We start from the raw sequence: 6,431 nt of genomic DNA, 5'->3' as shown, positions 1-6,431 counted from the left end.
GAGTTTATTCCCCTCGAGTTGTGCCAGCGATTCTCATGGGCCGATGTGTTCACCAGTTACACCACAGAAGTGCTATGGTTTGAGATAAGAGCACAGGCTTAAATATAAAATGTCTCCTCTGCTTTTACAATGGCTTAATAATAATAATAATAATAATAATAATAATAATAATAATAATAATTGATAGCTCTGACAGGACATCAGCACAGCCAGACTATATGGGGGAGTAGGATATAAATGTGCAGGATATAAATCTCGCTTTGCTAATCACTCCCGTATGCGATGGCTTTCTAACAGTTTGGTCTCTGTGGCGCAATCGGTTAGCGCGTTCGGCTGTTAATCGAAAGGTTGGTGGTTCAAGCCCACCCTGGGACGGTGCTTTTTGCATTTCTTAATCACATTAGAAAATGGCACGCTGATACGTTGTTATTTAGTCAAATTACACTGAAGAAAAAATGTGCTCTGTTTTTCAGTTCAAAATAATACAAAACAAAAATAGTCTTGCTATTTGCCGAAACCCGGGATTGAACCAGGGACCTTTAGATCTTCTGTCTAACGCTCTCCCAACTGAGCTATTTTGGCTTGACAAGGCTAGGGTCTTTTGTCACCCCAGTAAACCTGTGTATTATGAGAAACGTTCAACAGCTTGGAAACACCATAATAGAATCCGATGCCTTTACTAATGCATTTTGAAACTGTTAAGTTTTCTCCCAAATGCGGTTCTCAACAAATGTTTTTTTTTTTTTGTATTCCTTCCAGAGTAACTCCAAAAGGCAAACACTGGAACTGGCTGCCTGAAAGTGCAGCGCTTGAACTGCCTCAACAAACGCTTAGCTGTAAAACGTGTACATTGAAAGTCTATTAACATCTTTAACACAAGCATCTGTATTCCAATAGCGGTTAATCCACAGAGTGATCAATAAAGTGGCTGCTGGCTTTGTTTAAATATTAACAAGATGTTTTCAGGATTCACGCGTATTCTGAACAAGCACAATAGAATATGGTAGTAAAAGGACAAGAAAATAACAGGTTTATTGGCTCTGGTCTTGTCTCATCACCCTGACTACTGTCCGTAAGAAAGTGGCATTAATAAAAACGTCATTATAAACCCGATACGCATGCCAGCGTCAGTGACACACTGTCGCTGGAGGTGAAAAGCGCTCAGTGCCTACTGGCGCTGGTGTGTAACAACTGTAACATGATAAACCAGCGCTCAGTGTATAACATCTGTAACATGATAAACCAGCGCTCAGTGCCGCACCGCCGCGGACCAGCAGCCAATTGCAAGCTAGCAAGCCAATATAGAAAGTGTCACATGACAAGTGTTCGTGTGGTGTTTTAGCTTGCTGAAATCATCTTCTTTAGAAACTTTATTTTTTATTTTTGATGGCCCACATTGTAAGTGATATTCTGGAAGACGAGACTCCCTTTTCAAAGCGCGTAGAAACAAGCAATCAGCAGCGGCAGTGCTTCCCGGCAGCTTTTGTCGAAATTCTCTTTTTATATTTCTTTTCTGTTAACATTAGTTTATGTTTCTGCTCCCTCGATCACGTTGTGCAGTATCTCCCGTATATGCTGGTGGTTTAACAGTTTGGTCTCTGTGGCGCAATCGGTTAGCGCGTTCGGCTGTTAACCGAAAGGTTGGTGGTTCAAGCCCACCCAGGGACGGTGCTTTTTGCATTTCTTAATCACATTAGAAAATGGCACTGTAATACATTACTATTTCCTTTGGTTTAAATATATTTGGTACAAAGGGGAGACAATTAACACTTAACAAGCTGCCGGTATGTTCTCAATTGGCACTTGTGTTCTTAAAGGCATAGCGTGCATTTAAATTAAATAGGTTCTACAATGCAAAAGCAAGTTTTGGCATTTTTGCATTGCCTGCCTCGTCAAACAAGCTTGAGCCACAGCACAGTGCTGATGCATATACAGCTCTGGAAAAAAATAAGAGACCACTGCATAATTATCAGTTTCTCTGGTTTTACTATTTATAGGTATGTGTTTGGGTAAAATGAACATTTTTGTTTTATTCTATAAACTACTGACAACATTTCTCCCAAATTCCAAATAAAAATATTGTCATTTAGAGCATTTATTTGCAGAAAATGACAACTGGTCAAAATAACAAAAAAGATGCAGTGTTGTCAGACCTCGAATAATGCAGAGAAAATAAGTTCATATTCATTTTTAAAAAACACAATACTAATGTTTTAACTTAGGAAGAGTTGAGAAATCAATACTTGGTGGAATATCCCTGATTTTCAAGCACAGCTTTCATGCGTCTTGGCATGCTCTCCACCAGTCTTTCACATTGATGTTGGGTGGCTTTATGCCACTCCTGGCGCAAAAATTCAAGCAGCTCGGCTTTGTTTGATAGCTTGTGACCATCCATCTTCCTCTTGATCACATTCCAGAGGTTTTCAATGGGGTTCAGGTCTGGAGATTGGGCTGCCCATGACAGGGTCTTGATCTGGTGGTCCTCCATCCACACCTTGATTGACCTGGCTGTGTGGCACGGAGCACTGTCCTGCTGGAAAAACCAATCCTCAGAGTTGGGGAACATTGTCAGAGCAGAAGGAAGCAAGTTTTCTTCCAGGACAACCTTGTACTTGGCTTGATTCATGCGTCTTTCACAAAGACAAATCTGCCCGATTCCAGCCTTGCTGAAGCACCCCCAGATGAGTCCAATTTTCAGCTTTCCCCTAACACCTGGTCGTCTAATGGTTAGACGGAGACCTGGAGAGGCCTACAAGCCACAGTGTCTCGCACCCACTGTGAAATGTGGTGGAGGATCGGTGATGATCTGGGGGTGCTTCAGCAAGGCTGGAATCGGGCAGCTTTGGCATGAATCAAGCCAAGTACAAGGTTGTCCTGGAAGAAAACTTGCTTCCTTCTGCTCTGTCACGTTAATTTCCAGCTTCCCAGCATCAGGCCATTCCTGCAACCTTCTTGTTCCCGGATTTGCACTTCTTCATTTGCCCCCTTCATCAAGGCACTTAATACAACTTTCAAAGTCCATTTCATTCAATTTGAGCTTCCAGGCACAAATAATAATGTCCTACGATTATCAACATTTCAGTCAAAGCGTCCTCCCACAACGCAATAGACAATACACTCTTAGACTGCTCCTGATCAAATCAATAGGATGGCTTGAAGTTTGCATGCAGTGGAAATTGGTATTTGAGAGTTAAGACGTTTAAGATGATGTCGCGATGGGAATGTGAATAGAGTCAGTTATATTTGCATCATTCTGTATATATACCCCATACCCCTAGACCAACGAGCCAGCTGCCGGTTTTATCCGGCGGCCGACGCGTGATACAGCACTTCAAAAAATAAATAGAAAAAAAGGAGGCTGGGTTTCATTGTTTTGCAAAGGATGCACTGCAACGTCCGCTCACAGGAGCAGTCCCACTACTGGTGCGACACGGGGGTTTTGACCTGCTCCGTTCCCGACCTGGGCCGGTTCACCCCTCCTTAGACGGCCTGGCATTCACGAGCTCCCCCAGAAATGCCATGTCGATGCCGTGCTAAGTGCGGACTCCCGATCGGCACAGCCAGTTGCAGCACAGAGCTTCCGTGCTCAAGCGATCCGCCAGCCTCAACCTGCCCCTGTAGCTGGCATTACAGACACACGCCACGGCGCCCGGCGTGAGCGAGAACGGCTAGAAGGCAATTCAAATCCCCTTGTCTGAAATGAGAGCGAGAGTACTCGGGCAGTTCTCCACTGACGTGGCAGCTTTTAATGCCGATTCCATTAAAAGCATTGCCGGGTCCTGCTGTAGCAGTAAAACACTGTGACCAGATGAATGAATTGAAAAAGTGTTACGTGAAACACATGTGAATCCTAGTTTTCGTGCTGCGAATTTAAAAAAAAAAAAAAAAAAAAAGAATGCCAAAAAATAATGAAGGTTGCGTTGGCGAGTATTAAGCCCCCCTCGTCTGAGGTGTCAGCAGCATTCCGGAACGGGACTCTGGTCATGCTGCACTTATTTTGCTGCCAGAGACTGTATCACGCGTCGGCCGCCGGATAAAACCGGCAGCTGGCTCGTTGGTCTAGGGGTATGATTCTCGCTTTGGGTGCGAGAGGTCCCGGGTTCAAATCCCGGACGAGCCCGAATATTTTTTTTGTTTTTGTACTATACTGTTTTCGATCCGTAAACCGACATTAAGCTCAGCAGGCAGTTTTGACTTAGACGCTTTGCAACTAAAAGCGTTGCCATATTGGCAGGTTGCTTGTGCCTTCCTCGTTAGTATAGTGGTCAGTATCTCCGCATGTCACGCAGGAGACCGGGGTTCAATTCCCCGACGGGGAGATTTTTTTTTTACTGATTGAAGGCATTGATTATTGAAATTGATTACTGCGTGCTGCTGTAATTGTATACATAAAGTAAAAAAGAAAAAGAAGGTTGCATTGGCCGGGAATCGAACCCGGGCCTCCCGCGTGGCAGGCGAGAATTCTACCACTGAACCACCAATGATCGCGTGACGTTTTAATTACTCCTTATTGGCTAGGTGTTACACAAGCAGACAATTCGGTTTCAATATATTCCATATTACAAGGCGTGTCACAGCAACAGCTTTGCAGACTCAACAAAGACTGCAGTCCTCGTTTAACCATTGTGCAATCAGCCCTCAGCCCACGCCTCCATTCGGAGACCAAACCACACAATTCTTTGGAAAGACAGAGTTTTGCTCTATTAAACGCCCGGGAGCGAGAGGATGCTGCCTGACCCGTCGGGAGCGAGTGTCAGATTGTTGTATGTTATGTGTCTAAACTGCTCTTTCTCTCACTTTTACGTCACCCCTCTCAAGCCCTCGTAGGCAACCAGTGAAATGTGAGGTGATGTGAATAGAGTCAAATACATTGCATCATTCTGTGTGTGTGTGTGTGTGTATATATATATATATATATATATACATTTCAAGTAACTAGCTTTATTATTATAATGAAAACACATTACACATGACCACAGTTCTGTAACAAAATTAAAATAACAAAGACGTTCTCATACCGGGAGTCGAACCCGGGCCGCCTGGGTGAAAACCAGGAATCCTAACTGCTAGACCATATGGAAAGCAGAGGAGTAATCTCCTGGACATGCATCAGTAGCTAGTATACAGAACAATGATTGGTAAAAAAAACACATTTCATTACAAACACGTTACAAATTAAAGCAAACTTCAAGCCATTTATATTTATTCTCAATTAACAGAAACTCTTCCATTACTAAAAAATATAAATTAAAAAAATCCATTTGTGCTTCTCGGAAGACATACGATGGAGGGCGCACTGCAGTTTTTTCAGTCTGGGGAATATTACAAATTAGGAGACACTGCTTTAAAATACACATGTAGGGCGGGCGAATCTGTTACAAAGAATTGCCACACTTTGTATTTATCTCCATAATGCGTTGGGACTAAATACACAGATACATTAAAACTATTTGGAGAATGCGGGCATCGATCCCGCTACTTCTCGCATGCTAAGCGAGCGCTCTACCATTTGAGCTAATTCCCCTTGATTTATGCCAGCGATTCTCATAGGCTCCATCGCAGCTTGATACGAGCAATTCAGATTGTCTCGGCAATGTAGTCTGCCAATTGCAAATTCAAAAAATAAATTAATTAACTAAATAGCAAATATTTCGACGAGAGGTATGTTTTCAATTTCTTCAAAAAGTAGTCTCAGCTCGTTGATTCATTCGCTTTAAAATCCACCTCTGTGTCCCGATGCAGCAGCGCTGTGTGCTGTGGCTCGAGCTTGTTTGACAAGGCAGGCAATGCAAAAATGCCAAAACTTGCTTTTGTATCACAAGACAAACTTAAGGTCTGCTTTAACTGCTTGGCTGTCTCAAGTTAGTTTGTATTGTTAATGTAACACCTCGTTGTTGCACAGTCATTGTATCATATGAAGTCTCTGTTGTACTACCAAGATATTGCCAGTTGGGGGCGACGGTCTGCCAATAATGTTAATATTGTATTTTCAGTGTCTTCAACAACTAGTCTGTTTACAACAAAAATGCAATCTGTGTTAGGAACACTATTTTAGTCTGATTTAAAATGGAAATTAAACTAGTATTGAGTGCTGACAAGAGTTGGTATCAGCTGTTGATTTCCTTGAAACAATATTTCCGAGCGCTCGCTTAGCATGCGAGAAGTAGCAGGATCGATGACCGCATTCTCCAAGTAGTTTTAATGTATCGGCGTATTTAGTCCCAAAGCATTATGGAGATACATACAGTGTGGCAATTCTTTGTAACAGACTTGCCCGCCCTAACAAGCGAAACGTTCAACAGCTCGGAAACACCATAATAGAATCCGATGCCTTTACTAATGAGTTTCGAAACTGTTAAGTTTTCTCTCAAATGCGGTTCTCAACAAATGTTTCTTTTTTTTTTGTATTCCTTCCAGAGTAAGTCCAAAAG

The 6,431-nt window shown here is 42.7% G+C and overlaps 4 non-coding genes across 4 annotated transcripts; 3 read left to right on the top strand and 1 right to left on the bottom strand.

The window, feature by feature from the left end:
- Positions 1–301: 301 nt before the first annotated feature.
- Positions 302–375, top strand: trnan-guu (transfer RNA asparagine (anticodon GUU)). The gene has a single exon. It is a non-coding gene; the product is annotated as a tRNA-Asn (tRNA).
- A 1,219-nt stretch (positions 376–1,594) lies between these two features.
- trnan-guu (transfer RNA asparagine (anticodon GUU)) lies at positions 1,595–1,668 on the top strand. The gene has a single exon. It is a non-coding gene; the product is annotated as a tRNA-Asn (tRNA).
- Positions 1,669–4,048: 2,380 nt separating this feature from the next.
- On the top strand, positions 4,049–4,120 carry trnap-ugg (transfer RNA proline (anticodon UGG)). Its single transcript has one exon. It is a non-coding gene; the product is annotated as a tRNA-Pro (tRNA).
- Positions 4,121–4,413: 293 nt separating this feature from the next.
- On the bottom strand, positions 4,414–4,484 carry trnag-gcc (transfer RNA glycine (anticodon GCC)). The gene has a single exon. It is a non-coding gene; the product is annotated as a tRNA-Gly (tRNA).
- Positions 4,485–6,431: the final 1,947 nt, after the last annotated feature.

This window comes from Acipenser ruthenus, chromosome 55, assembly GCF_902713425.1.
Source record: "Acipenser ruthenus chromosome 55, fAciRut3.2 maternal haplotype, whole genome shotgun sequence".
In the NCBI taxonomy this organism is placed as follows: domain Eukaryota; kingdom Metazoa; phylum Chordata; class Actinopteri; order Acipenseriformes; family Acipenseridae; genus Acipenser; species Acipenser ruthenus.
This window is presented reverse-complemented; position numbering and strand designations above follow the sequence as displayed.